The sequence below is a fragment of the Dermochelys coriacea genome, chromosome 2 (assembly GCF_009764565.3).
Source record: "Dermochelys coriacea isolate rDerCor1 chromosome 2, rDerCor1.pri.v4, whole genome shotgun sequence".
Classification (NCBI taxonomy): domain Eukaryota; kingdom Metazoa; phylum Chordata; order Testudines; family Dermochelyidae; genus Dermochelys; species Dermochelys coriacea.
The window spans coordinates 195,936,697-195,957,286 of NC_050069.1; the positions used below are offsets into that span (position 1 = coordinate 195,936,697).

The window sequence follows — 20,590 nt, forward strand, 5'->3', positions numbered from 1 at the left end:
AAGGTGTGAGATATAGTTCTGACCAACTAGCTACATCAAGGGTGGGAACTATTTGGCCCAAGGGCCACATCTGGTATGGAAATTGTAGGGGGGCCATGAATGCTCACAAAATTGGGGGTTGGGGTGTGGGAGGGCAGGAGAGCTCCAGTTGGGCACGCGGGCTCTGGGGTGGGACTGGGGATGAGGGATTGGGAGTTCAGGAAGGTGCTCCGGGTTGGGACTGAGGGGTTCGGAGGGCAGGAGGGGGATCAGGGCTGGGGCAGGGAGTTGGGGGCATGGGAGGAGGTCAGGGGGCAGGCTCCAGGTGGCATTTACCTCAAGCAGCTCCCAGAAACAGTGGCATGTCCCACCTCCAGCTCCTATGTGGAGGTGAAGCCAGGTGGCTCTGTGTGCTGCCCTGTCTACAGGCAGCACCCCAGCAGCTTCATTGGCTGTGGTTCCCGGCCAATGGGAGCTGCGGGGCGGAGCTTGGGGAGGGAGCAGCATGTGGAGCCCCCTAGCTGCCCCTACATGTAGGAGCTGGAGGAGGACATGCCGCTGCTTCTGGGAGCCGTGCGGAGTGGGGCAAAATGCCAACCCCACTCCCCGGCTGGAGCGTCAGAGCGGTGCAAGCCCCTGACCCCACTTCCCAGCAGGAGCTCAAGGTCCGGATTAAAACAGCTGGAGGGCCAGATGTGGCCCCCGGGCTGTAGTTTGCCCACCCCTAAATTACATCAAAGTAAAAACTACCTGTGCCCTCTCTCCAGTAGGATTTTACTTGGATTAGTTACTGTGTTATAAAAATATACTTTTTTGACTGTGAAGACATAACCATAGATAGGGCAAAACACTCCTTTAAGTTGTAAAATTGGGTAACTTTTATTCAGAACAGCAAAAAGAGAAAGATACACATTCCATTCAGTGAAACTGTGGGAGATCAATGTTCTGCCATCTTTACAAATAAATCCTTTAGCTGGGCACACACAATCATGTCACCAGCCCGGTATATTCACTGCACGGGCCACCACTTCAAAGGCTAGCTACACACAATAGGTTTCAGAGTAGCAGCCGTGTTAATCTGTATTCGCAAAAAGAAAAGGAGTACTTGTGGCACCTTAGAGACTAACAAATTTATTAGAGCATAAGCTTTCGTGAGCTACAGCTCACTTCATCGGATGCATTTGGTGGAAAAAACAGAGGAGAGATTTATATACACACACACAGAGAACATGAAACAATGGGTTTATCATACACACTGTAAGGAGAGTGATCACTTAAGATAAGCCATCACCAGCAGCAGGGGGGGGGGAAAGGAGGAAAACCTTTCATGGTGACAAGCAAGGTAGGCTAATTCCAGCAGTTAACAAGAATATCAGAGGAAAAGTGGGGGGTGGGGTGGGAGGGAGAAATACCATGGGGAAATAGTTTTACTTTGTGTAATGACTCATCCATTCCTAGTCCTACAATAGCTTTTTTGTTGAAGTATAGCCACTCTTAGGTCTGTGATCGAGTGACCAGAGAGATTGAAGTGTTCTCCAACTGGTTTTTGAATGTTATAATTCTTGACATCTGATTTGTGTCCATTCATTCTTTTACGTAGAGACTGTCTACGTAATGGTTCAAAATGGTTTTTGAACTACAACAGTGAGCCCAAGGCAGCTAGGATGGCACACCAGGAACTGAGACTTCCCAGGAAGCTCTGTGCTAGTAGAGGGGCCTGCAGGGAGCAGGCAGGCTCCAGCTGAGTCAGGGACTGCCCTGTGAGGGGAGCGGAGAAAATGCTCTTGTAGCAGAACCAGCTGGAGAGCAGAAAGTCACTGCTGTGAAGCTCTGTGGTAAGTGGGTGGAAGAGGCTTAGAGAGTGGTGCTGATGTACTCGGGGTCTGGGAAGAGGCTGAAGCAAAAGCCTAAGATGGGGCAAGATAGGAAGTGGTCCAGGGAGGCAGCAAAGGCTGTGTGTAGTAATCGGGCCTTGTTTGCCTCGTCAAGGGTTCCTGGATCCATAAAACATGTAGTGAGGGAGGACTTGGGCTCTCCTACCAACCCACTGAGGAAAGTGGAGTGGAAATGCTCTTGACAAGGGGTAAGAACTAATGGGTCTGGACTTGAACTGAGGGTCCAATGTGCTGTTGAAAAAGTCAGGGACCACCCTGGATGGGGTGGGACTCTCTGACCCTGTGACCTGCCCAGAGGGCTAGGGAATTGGTCATAGCCTGGTATTTCTACGATGCAATTTTGTTCCTTTACAAAAGCGCGCATAGTCCCATTGTCCTGGATGCAGCAGGAAACAAATGTCCAGCAACAGTTTCTTTCATTAACTGTTCCAAGCCTCTTTCCAGCCAGCACACTGTACCAAAAACCTTTCACTTACCTTTCTCTCAAGGCCACATTACCAGCCTCATGTTTCAACCTGCTTGGCTTTCTGTCTCCTGTGTGCTTCATCAGCGTGTGCTGTGCATGTGTGTGTCTCCAATGTAAGGGGACTGTTGCCCCTTTACTAATGTTCAGTGGGGGTGTTTTAGTTGCTAGCTCCCAGTACTCAAAGGGGAAGGGTCAATGGGGAATCAGGACCCTGAGACTGATAGTCCCCAGGAACAATGGGGAGAGGCCAATGCTCCAGGCCAGCCTGAATGACAGGGCGAGCAGGCTCATCAGGGAGTCAGGAGGCCAGGGAGGTCCCATCCTCCCTGTGAACTGGAATTGCCTGGGTCACACAGAGTGGGGCCAAGCTAAGGAGAAAGCAGGGGCCTGAGCTGAGCTGGGGAGCAGAGCTGTGCCAGATCTAGAGGGACCAGAAAAGCAGCCCAGTGAGAGCAGACCCTGTCCTGGGAGCAGAGCTGCAGCCCCAAAGCCAGAGGCACAGCCCAGAGAGAGCAGACTTGCCCTGGGAGCAGAGCTGCAGCAACCAGTGCCAGAGGGCCAGAGAAGCAACCCAGGGAGCTGGAGGCAGAGCAGTAGCCATGCTGAGGTAGAGTGGAGCTGGATCTAAGACAGAGTGGAGCTGGAGCTGGAGCTGGGGCTGGGGCTGGAGCAGTCCGGAGCTGGGTGTTTTGAGTAATTGGGGAGAACGAGGGGGGACCCTGGGCAGTGGGCTCAGGACAGGGAGATGCTTCAGCCAGGAGGCTCTGCATGCCAGACTCAGAGGGGGATTGGTAACCCCGACAGGGCAGGGGCAATGCTGGGAAGAAGGGCCCTGCCACCTAGAGCCTGTGGCCACCACCAGAGTGAGTGTCCAACCCACAGCATCCCTACAGCACAGTCAGAGCCTGAGAAGAAGGCCTGGGACTTACAGGAACAGACTGTGAACTGCCCTGACGTTCCAGAGACACTGTTTGTGATGGTCCCTGCCACAGAGTGGGGTGATGTGTTTCCTTTAACCTTTCCCATTATTCCTTATTCTTTTTAAAATTAATTGTTGATTAAATAACTGGCATTTGTTTCAAATTGTATGTAATAATCAGTGGGTCAGAGAAGTGCCCAGTGCAGAGAGAGTACCCCGGAGTGGGGACACCCTAGCCCCTGTCCTAGGTGACCGCAGCAGGGTTGGGGGTCAAGCCCCCCAGGAATCCTGGGCCCAGCCTTGTTGGGGTTACGAGGACTCTACTAGACAGGAGAGTGGAAGGGGAGTCCTCAAGGACAGGGAGGCTACTGGGTAAAGGAAGTGGGAGCGAGGACTCTGATCCTTTCGCTAGCCCACTTCACCAGGGTAGTGCAGAAGCCAGGAAAGTTCCCCACAAGAGCTGGACTATTCCCCTGCTTACACTGTGCATGTGTCTGTCTCCCTGTCACACACAGACCAAAACAGTTCCACCAATCAACGTCCTAGTCCCTGCCTTTGAAATCCCTTGGGCCATGTAATTCAGCTTTTCCCTATGCCTGTGTTTGGAGTGCTAGGCTATTGTTTAAGCCCATTGCTCTCAACCTTTCCAGACTACTGTACCCCTTTCAGGAGGCTGATTTGTTGTGCGAACCCCCAAGTTTCACCTCACTTAAACCATGTGCTTACAAATCAGACCTAAAAATACAAAAGTGTCACAGCACACTATTACTGAAAGATTGCTTACTTTGATTTTTACCATATAATTAGAAAATAAATCAACTGGAATATAAATATTGTATTTACATTTCAGTGTATAGTGTTGAGCAGTATAAGCAAGTCACTGTATGAAATTTTAGTTTGTATGGACTTTGCTAGTGCTTTTAGGTAGTCTGTAAAATAGACAAATATCTAGATGAGTTGATGTACCCCCTGAAGACCTGTCTGTAAACCCAGGGGTACATGTGCCACTAGTTTAAGCTATGTGATTACAATGGCTTCTTCACATTCATCCTGAATGTAAGGTGGTGGCTGTGCCCAACAAGGTGTAACTCTCAATTATATTCTCAATGTAGGAAGTAAGTTCTTTGGGGCAGGAATGGGGCCTTATTCTTCTTTATAACAAGAGCCATTTGCACCACTCTAGCAATGTAAAGTGGCTATAAATGTAATTTATGCCACTTAATTCACATTGCCAGTGGTGTAAAAGAGCTTGGGTGTAAAGAAATTCTGGTCCCTAGTGAGTAAAACACCTCTCACTCTTTGTGCTAAATAAGAAATAATCACCACAATTTCTGTTTAAAGGACAGTCCAACGACAAGCTATTGTCTCATAGATCTGTCCTTCCTCATCTGATGTCATTTGAAAGGTCAAGGTGAACATCCAAATGTGAAGAGTAATGTGGCTTTCTTTTCTGGTTGATTTAAAAATCATTTTTGTGCTGAGGGAAATTGCAGTTAGCAATATAAATGCTGAGCACTGGGAACTCCTACCTCAAATAACTAGTTGATTTGATCTGCTCTGTCCCTAAATCCCATCACTTCTGTAATACAGCAGGCTCACAGTCTTTGATTATATCTGACACTAGCAGAGGAATATTGATCAGAAATATTGTCCTTTGATTTTCTTTGGCTAGATCATAAACTTCATCAGCTAAAAGGGAAGGAGTTGAGTAGCACACAAAGTGTACCTCTATTCCTTCAAACACTTGCCTTAGAATTTTAGACAACATAATCAATTATTTTTAAGGAGACTTTCAGTACCCACAAAATGCAAAACAATCTGAGCCTTCTACACTGAAACTCCGTATTGGGTGCACCTACCATTCCAAGGGAAGCACTGGTGCTTGATTCTCCACTACCTTGTTCTTTGTGCAGTCATTTAGGCTGTGCAAAGGCGATAGAAAGGGCTAACAAATCAGAAGGCTAACAATGGACACTCACTGGTAGAAAAATGACTCACTGTACAAGGCTGTGTAGAATCAGGCCTGTTGTATTTGAATCAATGCAATGTCCTGCAGGGAGTGCAGTTACTTCCAGACCTTTTGAAGAGGATGTGGTGTCGCTTCTGTGCCTGACCATATCTGGTGCAATAGGATTGTGGCCATGACCCCACCCATTCCCTGATTCTCCTTGACGTTCCTCAGAAAAGACAGAGCCAATAGCAGCCCTCTTCTTATGTCTCCATTGCCCTTAGGAGACGCAAGGACTATGTTGTGCAGCCAGTTATGTTGTGGCCAGAATAAGTATGTAGGTATGGAGTTGGTATAAGTTAAGGCAGTAATGTAAAAGCCTACAGCTCTTAAGCTTGTAAAACAATAACTTAGCCAAACTAACTGAGGCCTAAGGTCAAAGCATAAGTAACTAATCCATAAATGAACTTGTACAACAAGATAGTGATGCTATTAATGTTGTTAAACTGCTGACAGGTTTCCACATGATGCCAGTTTGTACCAGCTTCAGATATTTTTTAAATTAAGAATATCAGCGGATCTTCAATTATAAGAATGCCAAAGTAACTAATTGACTTATGTGCTAACAAGTTTGAGGTAATGGATTTAGGGACCTATGGAAGAAGTTCACCCAACATTAGTAGGGTTGGGAAATGCAAATAACAGGGGGGGGAAAGGATGAAATCCTACTGAATATGCATCAGGTATGGTAAGTGTTTAGCTAACTTATGCTAAAGTTGGTACTTCTCCCATACGCTCCAGGGAGATTTTGTGGAACCCAAAAGACCACTTGTGGGATATTTTACTGACTAGGAGAGTTCCCTGCAAAGGATGATGTGAGTGTGCAAATTATAGTGCTGGACACATTGTATTACCTCTGTCTACTGTGCTGGTTCATAGTGTTTGTGATATTGCTAATTGTGCTAACAAAACTAAAACATTACAGATTCAAAAGGTCTTTCCTCAGTTTGAGTGTCTACGGTGTACACCCAGGCTCTCATCATAGTTTTATTCTGTGCCTGATCTAGAGGCAGTTGTACCCTGCCAAACCACAGAATGTTAAACTGGAAACTCTGAATAACTCCTGATCTATAGATCAGGCAACAGTTGTGGCTGCTGCTATATCGGCACAAGGGGAGAAGGCTTTATGCATTCCCACCCATAGCATACCTATGCAGGCCTATACACGCTCTTGCCCTATGAATGTTTTCAGGTCAATGCAAAGTAATTGTGTATTCTTCTAAGCAACATTTTTGATATAAGCATTTTCGTGAATTATGGCTATGAGCTACAATATTTCGTTTTGACTTCCATATCCACACCATTCCTCTGGCTAGGATAAGTGATGATTAGAGCTTTGCTAAGGTGACTGGTTTTATAGCTCTAGCAGGGCTCAAGTGATAAAGGACAGGCACATTAATTATAAAGTACACTTCATTTGTAGTGCCAGCTTTGACAGAAACTTCACTGGGCACTCACGAGCAGTTGATTCTGCCCCTGCCTTTCTGGAAGTGGAAACCAAGCTATTTTAAGAAGTTTACTGTTAATTTAAAACAGTGACATATGGAACTACTTTCTTTTGTGAAAGCTACTCATGCCAAATGCACTACCACATATGGAATACTTAATTACAGAAGAAAGTTATGTTTCAGTTGTTAGTTAGCTAACCTAGATTGCTTAATCTTAATGCTAATTTACTTGTTTTACAACTCATTACATTTGAGAGGGCTTTTTTCCTTCTATTAGACAAATGAATGTGCATTATCTCTGGGACCTTGGCTTGAGTTTGATCTGTGTACCTCTGACAAATAAGTCTGGAAACTTCAAATCACTCTATTAGACTATGTCCATGATATCATCACACATTACTAGCTCCACTCAGCTATGTCTGTTAACACTATTCCAGTGACTTACTCCCAGGTCTTGAAAGATGATGTCCCAGCAGGATGATGAAGTGAACTGTGATTGGATGTTAAACCCTAAAAGTCAGGAGATATGTAACAGTTCATCTGTTTCAAATTGCACTGGGTACATAGTTACAGTGAACCAAAAAAAGTTGTAATTGTCTTCTTTAGAAGAAGGGAGACACCACTATAATGTACATAACTACCCCACAATGAAATTCTCTGGGTAAGGTGCCCTTCTGGCTATCTGCTTATACTTGAACCATGAGGACTGATACACTAGCTGGGTTAAATATCACAAAAGCAGATGGAATTCTAGGCCCTGCTTGTTTTTTTTCAGAAGTTCTGAGCATCTGCTCCTCCTGTTCATGTCAATGGAAGTTGTGGGCACTCAGCTCTTCTGAAAGCTCATCTCTTTATTCATGTGTCCAATCATTTTTAGCTGGTCAGGTTATTTGCCTTTTATGTCAGTAAATCCCCACGCTTATTCATTTTGCACAATTTTTTCATTAGCCTTAAATTTTGCTCAGTTCCACAAGGAACAAAGAGATTATCGTAACTGATGAGAACTGAAGTCCAGCTAGAGTCCAGCATTCCATCTCCAGCAATAGCCAAGACTTCTAACCTATAATAGACAATTTTGCAATAAGATACCCAAGGGAGAAGCTTATTTCCAGCCCCAAGCAATTAGCTATTTGTCTATGTACTGGAGCAAGAGGGGTTGATGTCCCTTGTAAATGTTCTTTGATAGCATTTTGTCTGCAGTTACTCTTCCTGTTGACCCAAAAGTCTAGCCCCTCTTCAATTCTGCTAGGCTCTTTGCCTCGATAATATCTTCTGGCAGCGAGTTCCATAGGTTATGCATGTATTTCTTTTATCTTATTAAAATGTGTTGCCTTTTAATTTAAGTGGGGAGTTCCCTTGTAAATGGAGCACTCCCAGGAGAGTCTCTACACCATTCTTTATTTTATATATGTCTACCATGTCCCCTATTTGTCTCCTCTCTAAAACTAAATACCGTGACAGTTCTCAGGGCACCCAGGAGTGAGAGTCATCTTGTTACCCCCTGCCTCTAGCATGAAGGAATCTTTCTTGTGGTAACTCCCTGACATCACCAGCCCTTCCTTTGCTGTACAGGTTAAAAATATGTGCACCTGAATCCCTTTGCATTGCTCCCCTGTAATATCCAGTCCCTGATGCTGGCTAATCGCAGATATTCCAGAGCCTCTGCACCCAAAGGTGCAGTGTACCCACCAATTTACCAATTTTACCTTAAGCCACCACTCCAGTAAACCACCTGGGATGTGTGAGCACTTATAATAAAACAAAATTGGGTTTGAGAGAATAAAGATTGAACTAGAAATCCAAGAAAGTGATGAAAACCATTTCTAACAACAACTAAAAATGCAACCATCACTTATCAATGGTTACCTTTCCTGTAGAGTAAAGTAGACAACCTCCAAAAGTTCAGGCTTTTTCAGTGCTGGCTGGCTTCAGACAAACCAGGATCCAAGTGTTCATGAATGTCCCCCTCCCTCCCCCATAACTCATGCCCTACTGCTGTGAGTTGTTCATCTAGATCTTTCCCCTGCCTGGTTACAGTTCATTCTGATCCCATCAGTCATTGAGTGCTTTAAATTATTAATTTCAAGGCCATTCACGCTGAAATAATCTACATTGTTCAACATAATAGTAGGTGAATTTCAATCACCCAATTTTATTCCTCTTTCAGTTCCTCCTCCTCTTCCTTCCTCAGTCAGCATGATTCTGTCCCATCAGCCACACTATCAGAGGCTCGTTCACCTGCGCATCTACCAAGGTGATATATGCCATCATGTCTCTACGTAAAAAAATAAATGGACACAAATCAGGCGTCAAGAATTATAACATTCAAAAACCAGTCGGAGAACACTTCGATCTCTCTGGTCACTCGATTACAGACCTCAGAGTGGCTATTCTTCAACAAAAAAACTTCAAAAACAGACTCCAATGAGAGACTGCTGAATTGGAATTAATTTGCAAACTGGATACAATTAACTTAGGCTTGAATAGAGACTGGGAGTGGATGGGTCATTACACAAAGTAAAACTATTTCCCCATGTTATTCCCCCCCACCCCCACCCCCTACTGTTCCTCAGACGTTCTTGTCAACTGCTGGAAATGGCCCACCTTGATTAGCACTACAAAAGGTTTTCTTCCTCCTCCTCCCCCCCTCCCCCGCTGGTAATAGCTCATCTTAAGTGATCACTCTCCTTTCAGTGTGTATAACACCCATTGTTTCATGTTCTCTGTGTATATAAATCATCTCCCCACTGTATTTTCCACTGAATGCATCCGATGAAGTGAGCTGTAGCTCACAAAAGCTTATGCTCAAATAAATTTGTTAGTCTCTAAGATGCCACAAGTACTCCTGTTCTTTTTGTCCCAGGATTAGACAAGGTAACATTTATTCCCTCCCTACAACAGCTGTGCGTTTGCTTTTCCCCACTCAATCAGCAGGCATAAAGAGTTGGGTAGCTTCTTTCTCAGTAGTGCTGTATGGTTCACCTTAAATATTTCCTAGTAGAAAAGAACCCGCCCCCCCAGCAAGGCAGCTCCTTGGTGAAACCTGGCAACTGTGCCATTGCTAAGAGGGGGTGTGGCTAGAGTACTGCTGTAATCCGTCAATCCCCAGTTTGCAGAATGCCCCCTGAGGACAGCCTTAAAGCACAAGAGTCCACCAAGCCTGCTGGAATGAGCTAATGGTGTAATGTGAGGCTGCACCAAATTGCACCAGTAGCTGAATTAGTTGTAATATGAGGCTGCCAGTATTGGGGATCCCAAAAAGATGAACATTTAGTTCTATTTTTTTCCACACATGCCCCCAGCCAAGCAAAGCTAGCTGTAGCAGAGGATCTAGCCCACTGAGTTACAGCTCGTGATCCTGCAACCTCAGCAGGATACCTAAGAACTCAGTTTTGGGGCTGGGGGTTTTGCATGCCCTTGATTCTTGATTTAGTTTAAACTTCCTTTCGTTCTAGACTAGTAACTATCTTATTTGTGCATGCTAGGATGCTGACATTTTCATACGGTTGTTGCTTTTGCCTCCCTTCATTTCCCTCATTCAAATTAACTTTATGAGGTATGCTTCAGTCATCCATATCACTGCTGAAAGAAAGACAGTTCGGCTGTGCATGCATTGATTTCACGGGTTCCCTCAGCAGCCATCATCCTGACAGATGCTCTGCTAACAGAGACCTTGCAGAGAGACTGAGACACAAATGCCTTAACATAAGTCTTGTTCCAACCCTTAAATGGATGGAGAATGAGCCTTTCAAAATCTAGGACCGACAATTCTTGACCTCAGGTTTAAAGAGTGAATTTAATAAGAAAGTAAACACCATAAGTCAAAGTTAGCCCTAGTGCTCCTCTTTCACTCATCTCTACAAATTAGTTCTAGCAGCAATCTGATGGAATTTTTAAAAAAATGATGTGCAAGTCCGTCAATGGGCCATTAACATATGATGTAGGTAAAATAGATCAGCATGCAGCACACAGAGATGTGCTCACCACCATCTAGCTTTGGGAAGGTCTACACTAAAAGTGGTGCAGTGGCAGTGCTACAGTGGCATTATAGACACTATTCTGATTAAAGGGGGTTTTCTGCTGCTGCAGTAAATCCACCCCCTTGACAGGTGGTAGTTATTGATAGAAGTCTTCTGTTGACCTAGCTGCATCTACAGTAGGGATTAGGTTGCATAGGCCGTGATATTTTTCACATACTTTAGCAATGTTTCTAGGTGGGCATAATTTTTAGGTGCAGTCTACTCCTTACTATAATTCATTCAGTATCACTCTCACAATTCAGTGGGTCTAAAATCATGCTCTGTGGACCTGTTGCTGTCAAGACAGTAAAGTATCTTCAGGTCATGATGGTATGTATTAATTGTAGCCAATCAGTAGTCTTTTAGGGTTGGTTTTTTTTTTTTGATGAGCTAAACTGAAAAAAAATAAGGCTTTCTCTGCACCTTGCATGCCTGCTTTCTTGTTTTTCTTTATCAGCTCTCTTTTTGGTATGAATTCAGTTGTGAACAAATAACATCAAAATTGGAGGAATGGCCAACACCCAAAAGGATGGAATTGAGCAGCAAAGTGACCTGGAGGGAGCAGGGAATGCAGGTAGCAGTAACTGATTTGGAACTAATAAATGTTCAGTTCTACCTGCAGGGTGGGGAAATAAACAGCATAGCCCTCAGATGGGGAGGTGTAGTCAAGCAGACACAGGAACTGCAGTAAAGTCAGTTTACTTTATTGTCTCTTACTGCTGTCCTAATGTTATATTTATCTGAAAACAAGCCTCTTACAGTAATTGCCAGATGGAAAGCTATGCGGTAACATTGCCTCATCAAGCCCTACTCAGACTGGATGTGTGTGGATATGCAAAATGGGTATGTATCTGATCAGAGTGGGCCCTCACTCTAAAGCTTATACATTTTAACTTTGATTTTTGTTTATAGTACCATATTTGTGTAATTGTGGCACTACAGATGTGGATCAAAGAAAGATTTGGAATAAATAAATATTAAAAAATGGACATGATTAGTGATTCTCAATTGCATGAAATATATATATATATATTACCTCAAGAGTCTGTTAGGGTCTAGACTCTAACTTGGTAGTGCAAAATCCAGGGCATGTTTGTTCTGAAAACACATCTTAGTAGTCTTGAGTCTCTGACACCTTATGTGGAGATTATCAAGGCTGACAGGCCCAATATATAACAGAGACATCAAGTTCCCGGGAGATGCTCAACCCCTGGTCTGTCCCCACTCCACCCCTTTCCCCAAGGTCTCACACTTACCCTGCCTCTTCCTGCCCCTGCTTCAGCCTTGCCCTGTTCTGCCCCTCCCCCACCTCTTCCTGCCCCGCCCCTCCCTCTCCCCCCCAGCGCCTCCTGCATGCTGCTGAACAGCTGATTGTGGTGGGTGGGAGGAGCTGGGAGGGACAGGGAGGAGCTGATAGGTTTGTATGACAATTGCTTTTAAATAGAATTTATTCATTTAAAGGCGAGGATAAATTGTTCCCTTTTATTGGAGTCTTCAAACAAATAAGATTAGGGAGTGATGGACACATAACTAACCTCTCCAGGTCAGACTGTGCCTGCCTGGCTATGTGTCGGTGCATAAGAGTTGCGGGAGAGGATGCAAGCAGCCTTTCAACTCCCCATCTTATGGCCATACACAGAAGCCAGGGATCACCTCCATTGCTCTCCCTGAACACCATACGATGGAGCTGCTATTAGTGCTAGAGACTCCAACTGGAGCAGACCAGGGCCAGGACAGCACCTCATTCTGGCCCAGGGAACAGAGAATGTGGAGCACAGGCTCCATGAGGGGGCTATGCTCCATCAGTGTTTCCAGAAGCCTTGGGCGAAATCCTGCTCCCCTTGAAGTTAATGGAAAATGTTCATAGCCTGGATTTCACCTCATAAATAACACCTCCAAGAGCTCCTGCTGCATAGCACATATCCCCTTAGCACAAGACTGTAGATTAAAGCCATCCATTGTTTCTTTATATGTATTCAGGCAGAGGTAAATCCTCATGTGATCTCTATGGTGTGGACCTCCCGTGACAGCAGCACTAGCTGTGGAAAGGATAAGGGGATAGGATTCCAAGGGGCCACCCATTCTGGGGATCCATTGCTTTATAGATTGATTGTCCAATGATCCTTCATCGCCCCCAGCTCCTGCAGCCTGAGCATAATTCCTCTCATCTCTCCGCACTAATGCATCTCTGTACCAGCTAATTTGGGTAGAGAATGTGCAGTGCAGTATATATGAGCAGATCTACCTGCCGTATTCCACCCCCCCCCCCACACCTTTGTATTTACACAAAAATAGAGGTGAAAAATTGATTTAAAATGTGCCACTGGCACATTAACTAGGGTTTGTTTGGTTCCTTTATGGAAAGTACAGGAAGTTTCTGTGCGCAGCATACAGATTGTCACCTCACTTTTCTCCTGTCTCTCCTTTCACAGAAATCCTGTCCACATCACTTTGTTTCTCTCTTGCTTCTCAAACCTTCATTTCCTAATAACGTCTGGCTCTGAATCCATTTACTATGCCTGATATCTTTGATGGCATTTTGCCTCACCTGTTACAACCTTCCATACTCTAATAAATTAGCTGTACCGGGCTGCTGCTTTATAGACCCAAGATGGAAACATGCAGAGAGTAGCATGTTATTCTACTAGCCTCTTTTTCTTTGACACTGATTGCTAGTCTGGTATCTACAGTTTGATTTTAGTGATCCAGGCATCCTGTTATGTATTTTATGGCCTTGGGGCAAGCTTAGAACTCAGTGCCTGGCCTCAGTAACCCGGCCAAATACTTGGGCAGAAGTGGGAGTAGGATGAAAGAGATCAATGAAGTAACTTCTTCCACCCTTCTCTGTGCAAGTGGAAGATAGAAGGATCCAGGCATCAAGCTCCTCCTGTGCTTTACCCAGGCTCCCTCCTTTCCTCTCGTGTATGGGTGCCCAAAGGGCTGCGAAAGAGGTGAGGCCCGTGCAGGGGAATGTACCCCAGAGTGGCTCCTTGTGCAGTGGAACGACTCTGGTTCTATTGAGCAAGGAACCTCCACGCCTGCAGAGGTCGAGGGGCTGTGTCCATTGGCTCCCTGGATGCCTTTGAGGAACAGTGGGCACTGTCTGTGGTTCTCTGCTCTGCATCCCCCTCTGGATCCCTGATTTTAACCTTATGACCTCACTCCCGTCTCTGTTTTATCATTTGCCCCCCAAATCTAGTTGAGACCTGGGGCCAGCAGCTCCTCCCCTTAGGTTGTGGGGAGGGGCCTTTAGAGGTGGGTAGGCTTGTGCCCGCCCATCCTCAGACACTCCATATGTGCAGAGGAGGTTGGATTAGAGTCCTTGGGATAGCAACGATGCTTTTTAGAGGTACCATACGCCATAACTCTTGGCCTGCTGCTCACGAACAGGGAAGAATTGGTAGGGGAATTAGAAGTGGGTGGCAGCCTGGACAGCAGTGACCATGAGTGGTTGAGTTCAGGATCCTCACAAAAGGAAGAAAGGAGAGTAGCAAAATACGGACCCTGGACTTCAGAAAAGCAGACTTTGATTTCCCTTAGGGAACTGAGGGCAGGATCCCCTGTGAGGTGAATATGAGGGGACAAGGAGTCTAGGAAAGCTGCTGTATTTTAAAGAAGCCTTATTGAGGGCGCAGGAACAAACCATCCCAATGTGCAGAAAGAATAGCAAATATGGGAGGCGACCAGCTTGGCTTAACAGTGAAGTCTTCGGTGAGCTTAAACACAAAAAGGAAGCTTACAAAAGTGGAAACTTGGACAGATGACTAGGGAGGAGTATAAAGATATTGCTTGAGCATGCAGGGGTGTAATCAGGAAGGCCAAAATGCAACTGGAGTTGCAGCTAGCAAGGGATGTGAAGGGTAATAAGAAGGGCTCCTACAGGTTTGTTAGCAACAAGAAAAAGGTCAGGGAAAGTGTGGGACCCTTAATGAATGGGGGAGGCATCCTAGTGACAGATGATGTGGAAAAAGCTGAAGTACTCAATGCTTGCTTTTTTTTTTTTTTGGCGTCGTTCTTCACAGACAAGGTCAGCTCCATGACTGCTGCACTGGGCAACACAGTATGGGGAGAACGTGAGCAGCCCTCAATGGTGAAAATGTTTACGGACTATTTAGAAAAGCAGGACATGCACAAGTCCATGGGTCCAGATCTAATGCATCCGAGGCTGCTGAGGGAATTGGCTGATGTGATTGCAGAGCCATTGGCCATTATCTTTGAAAACTCTTGGCGGTTGAGGGAGGTCCAGGACGATTGGAAAAAGGTAAATATAGTGCCCATCTTTGAAAAAGAGAAGAAGAAGGACCTGGGGAACTACAGACCAGTCAGCCTCACCTCAGTCCCTGGAAAAATCATAGATCAGGTCCTCAAGGAAACCATTTTGAAGCACTTGGAGGAGAGGAAAGTGATCAGGAACAGTCAACATGGATTCACCAAGGGCAAGTCATGCCTGACCAACCTGATTGCCTTCTATGATGAGATAATTGGCTCTGTGGATATGGGGAAAGCAGTGGACATGATATACCTTGACTTTAGCAAAACTTTTGATATGGTCTCTCACAGTATTCTTGCCAGCAAGTTTAAAAAGTATGGATTGGATGAATGGACTATAAAGTGAATAGAAAGCTGGCTAGATTGTTGGGCTCAATGGGTAGTGATCAACTGCTCAATGTCTAGTTGGCAGCCAGTATCAAGCGGAGTGCCCCAGGGGTCAGTCCTGGAGCTGGTTTTGTTCCACATCTTTATTAATGATCTGGATGATGGGATGGATTGCACCCTCAGCAAGTTTGCAGATGACAGTAAGCTGCGGGGAGAGGCTGATATACTGGAGGGTAGGGATAGGGTCCAGAGTGACCTAGGAAATTGGAGGATTGGGGCAAAAGAAATCTGATGAGGTTCAACAAGGACAAGTGCAGAGTCCTGCATTTAGGACAGAAGATTCCCATGCACCGCTACAGGCTGTGAACTGACTGGCTAAGCATCAATTCTGCAGAAAAGGACCTGGGGATTACAGTGGATGAGAAGCTGGATATGAGTCAGCAATGTGCCCTTGTTGCCAAGAAGGCTAATGGCATATTGGGCTGCCATTAGTAGGAGCATTGCCAGCAGATCGAGGGAAGTGATTATTCCCCTCTATTTGGCACTGGTGAGGCCACATGTGGAGTCCAGTCTTGGGCCCCCCACTACAGAAAAAATGTGAACAAATTGGAGAGAGTCCAGCGGAGGGCAACAAAAATGATCAGGGGGCTGGGGCACATGACTTACGAGGAGAGGCTGAGGAAACTGGGCTTGTTTAGTCTGCAGAAGAGAAGAGTGAGGGGGGGATTTGGTAACAGCCTTCAACTACCTGAAGGGGGGTTCCAAAGAGGATGGAGCTAGACTGTTCTCAGTGGTGGCAGATGATAGAACAAGGAGTGATGGTTTCAAATTGCAGTGAGAGAGGTCTAGGTTGGCTATTAGGAAACACTATGTCACTAGGAGGGTGGTGAAGCACTGAAATAGGTTATCTAGGGAGGTGGTGGAATCTCCAGCCTTAGAGGTTTTTAAGGCCCAGCTTGACAAAGCCTTGGCTGGGATGGTTTAGTTGGTGTTGGTCCTGCTTTGAGTAGGAGGTTGGACTAGATGACCTCCTGAGGTCTCGTCTAACACTAATCTTCTATGATTCATAGGAAACAACAGTGTAGATCAGAAACAACAAGAAAAAATATATATCTCTTGTACATTATGCAGGTTTTATAGAAACCAGATTAGTTCAAGCAGGGATAAAGTTTTTATTTATTATGATTTGCTTTTAACAAAGGTGGAAGACATCCCTGAATAGTGTGGAAGAGAAGAGTGCAGCAAGTTTATTCCTCTGGTGTTGTAATGTTTAAAAACTCTCTTCCTAAGAAGTTGCTCCCAAAAGTGAATGTATGGGACCACTGTGTATGAGAGAAAACAGTGGATCAGTTGATACAGTAAGATAACAAACTAAAGAAATAGGCACCTTCAAGTCAGGGGGCAAACACACACAGTGACTTGAATATTTAGCATAATAAGATTACTTTCCCTGTATACTGTGTGTTTCTGCTTGCTTTTTGCTTGTGTCTTGATCATTGTATCTATTAATTTGTCAAAATATTTCCAACAAAAATATGAAAAGGAGCATATGATAGTGAAAAGAACAGCTTTGTAGCTGAGCCACAAACAGATGGTCACAGTGAATGCGGCCTGGAATGAAACATCTAAAAGAAAAAACAAATGTCATAGGCTGGTTTGACAAACTAGTGGCCAAAGAGATGCCAGTTACCTTCTTTTGGAACTTGAAAATGCTTTTTGTACAGTTCATAAACATGAGAACATGCAGAACTCTCCTTGTCTTTCCCTTTTAGACATTTAACAATGAAAGGACGGTATGAACTATTTAGATGGGATGTAGCGCTGTCACACCATTTGGTTCAAACAGTCTCTGTATCCAGGCCATACCATCTCTGGGTTCATTAGAAATGGATTCACACCAGCCCCCTAGCTCTGATCTATTTGAAGTATTTGTGAGACACCTACCCCTGCATTTTGGTGGATGATACTGATCAAAAACTAATCCAAATTTAGCTTTGAATTTTGCAACTGGCCCAGTCTTTGTAATGAAGCAAACTAATCCCAATATTTGAACCCTCCCACCAGCGCAAAAAAAGGAGGGTAGGACTTTAAAAATCCACTTCTAAATTTTTTCTTTGGGCCACAAGAGGCATAATTGGCAAATGATGATGGTGTCTGTCACTCCTCATGTAACCAAAGTACAGCGGTTCTTAAATCTTGTAGCACTTTGGTCTTTTACCCTGCTGGCTGGACTCATTCAGGTCAGCATGCATCTGTGGTGCCTACCAGTTCCTCTGCAGAGGGAGACATTTCTTCCACAACTCCCTAAAACCCTGATCCCCAGGATATATTAGGCAACAGGCAACATTCTAGGAGTTGTGTCTTGCCTCTGCCTCCAGCAATCATCTGCTGAGCTAGCAGGCAGCTGCACAAGGGAAGGTTTCCTCTGCTTGGCATTGCCAGGAAACTCTCCCTCTCCTGCTCCATCCAGTCCAGCAGCACCCCCTCTCTTCTATAAATTAAAAGAGCAGCACTAAGGCAGCTAATGGGGACCCTTGAGTTGGGGAGACAGCACTGGGGGGAGTCAGAGTGGAGAGAGAAATGGGGGAAGAAACTTAGGAAGGGGATCTTGCTCGTTGCAGAGAATTGGAAGGGACAAAAGACTAAGGAGGGGGTGGGTTCGGAGATAGAGTGGAGAAGTATGCATGTTAATAGTTGGTTTGCTTTCAAGGCATGGAGGTGCCAACATCAGATCAGCTTTATCCCAGTCTCGAGGCAGGAGAAAGGGAAGAGGCTTGAACAAGGAAGCGAGTTCAAGGAAACTTTAAAGATATGTAGAACAACAGGTCTCTTCTCCAAAGAGGTTAGTTTCAATCTACAAAATAGACATATGTGACCTGATTCTCTCTTGTCTTGCATCTTGCATACACTCATATGTATCCGTGCAGAGTGAGTGTAAAATGCTATCAACAAAGGAAGGGGAGAGATCTGGTTTGCTAAGCGTTTACATCCAATTTGCAAGGAGCTAGTGTCTAACTGAGATGCAGGGAAATGCAAAATAAAACCCAATTGGAGGTGGGAGAAAAGGGATGAAAAATAATTTAACTGTGCAATTGCTTTGTTTTCAACACATAATTTCATGAGCACAAGGGTATTTTTTAAATTTTCTGTTTGCTGCATTTGTGAGCACAGTTAAAGAATGATGAGGTGGTAGGCGGTTAGTGGTGCAAGGCTAGGTGGAAGAAGTGAATTTGTAAGAGGGACCTGAGGGAACAGAGTAAGGTTGGTTGGTGTAATTGCAAGAAGCCATTCCAGGCATAGGGAACAGAGTGAAAATAGCGCCGAGATTGAGGGTTGGCAGAAGAAGACTGAGTTAAGAGTATAATGTGCCCACAGCTGTGGATGGGCGCATTAAACTTAAATTCCCAAGGGCAGTGTGGTGAGAACCAAGCTGTAGGGAGGGACAGCACCCTGTTGAGTGTTGAACCTCCTGTGGAGTGAGACGTGAAGCCAGAGGAGGGATCCTCTGAGACATCCTCAGAAGGGAGGGAAAAGAAGATAACTTTTGATGCAGCAGGGTGAACACACCAGAGCATGGAAATAATAAATGTGGAGGCTGGAGAAGAGGAATCATTAGTTCCCTGGCAGATGTCTCGTAATCCCCCAGTGAGAGTGACTATTCATTGCTCCGCTGGGCCTTTATACTTAAATCTGCCCCTTGTTTGGGTCTAATTCTAATATCAGATTTGTGTGTGGTCTGTGTCTCATCTATGGGAGAGTGTAGAAACTAGTCTCTTTTAGGGTTATGTTGTTCCTTTTGGGTGAGCTTCCAGAGAATGCCCACAGAGCCACCCCCTCCTTTGTTCTATAGATTGTCAGTCTCGCAATCTCATATCTCACATGGTGTTACTTGGTACAGCCAACCAAACTACAGTATTGCTTCCTCTTTATATGTCTGAAAATCTATGATAAACTAATAATAGATAATAGTAATAACTAAAACACTTCACTGCTGATAAAACTTGACTGTGTCTTTTAGCAATTTCCTCTGAAATGACCATTTAGATTAAACAAACAACACTAGTTTATACCAAGGTACATCTTTTTATAATGGAGACATTCATTGCTAAGCATACTTGGGACATCATCTACTAGCAAAGTGATTAACTATATAGCTTGAAACTTTAATGTCTGTCAAAACCTATTTCACAAAACAACAATATGAATGCTGTCTGAGGTACAACAATGTGTTAATATTGTGTTTTCTTAATACTGGAATTAAAGCCTGTTTTCCTGGCCAAAATTACTGTCTCACTCTGCACTTCATAACACTGACTTTGGTAAGAGTAGCCTGATAAACTGCTCTAAACAATTTATAACCAGTCAGAGCAGATGATTTCTTTAGCTTGGATCAATACCAAATCTGTTCAGAACCCAATTCAATTGCTGTATCTTGCCAGATATTACTTGATAATACAATGTCACTTTGTAGTGACAGACCACAGTTTTGCACATATTCCAAAAGATGCATTTTATAGGATGTGAACTTGGCATTTTAACATTGAACTGCCACTCAAAACTTATAATCTGGAATGATATCGGTAGGCTTGGCAGAATTAGATTTTTATTTCTTTTTTAATTTTGAAGGATAATATCTATTTTTAAGCATCTTAAAATGTTTATTGATTTAAACTTTCAGTTGTGCAAAATTATGGGTTTTAAGACAATTTTTTATTTTTCAATTTTCTAAATTTCACAGTTGTGGGACATCGCGGGAGGGATCAGACAATAATGGTTGACAGTACATATTCAGATTGAAAATTAAAAGCTTTATAACAGTTAAAACAAAAATTGTCACATAGTAAAAAACATGGTAAATTTTGATCATGAATGGAAATATTTTTTCTAGTTTGTATGTGTATGGTTGTTTACTGACATTTACCGATTTAATCTAATCCTTCCGAGCCTAACTATCAGAGGCTGAGATTGCACATAACATTCTACAGAAGTGGTTAATTAAGGAATTGTTTCAAGAAATATGCATGTTGACAACGTGCTTTTTAGATCCAAATTTGCAACTTCAATAAATTATAATGCAATAGTCAAACAAAGACAAAAGTTGACATTGTAGAAATTGATTGACCAAAGGTTCAGGTTTCACTATCAATAGACAGTAATTCACAAAGCGAAAGACATCTGTAAAGTAGAATCCAATATAGTTGGTTATAGATTTCTGAATCTAAAATGACACATTAAAAATCTAAACCTAAAAGCTAATACA

The 20,590-nt window shown here is 44.1% G+C and overlaps 1 long non-coding RNA gene across 3 annotated transcripts in view; it reads left to right on the forward strand.

Moving 5' to 3' along the window:
- The first annotated feature begins 1,621 nt into the window (after window positions 1-1,621).
- Window positions 1,622-20,590, forward strand: part of LOC122458941 — a 30,004-nt gene continuing 11,035 nt past the window's right edge. The window contains exon 1 of one of the 3 annotated variants that reach the window (XR_006279305.1): window positions 1,622-2,062. This is a non-coding gene — a long non-coding RNA (uncharacterized LOC122458941). Of the gene's footprint in view, window positions 2,063-10,497; window positions 11,578-18,050; window positions 18,173-20,590 lie in introns of those variants that run through there. The other 2 variants (XR_006279307.1, XR_006279306.1) reach the window with 2 other exon arrangements.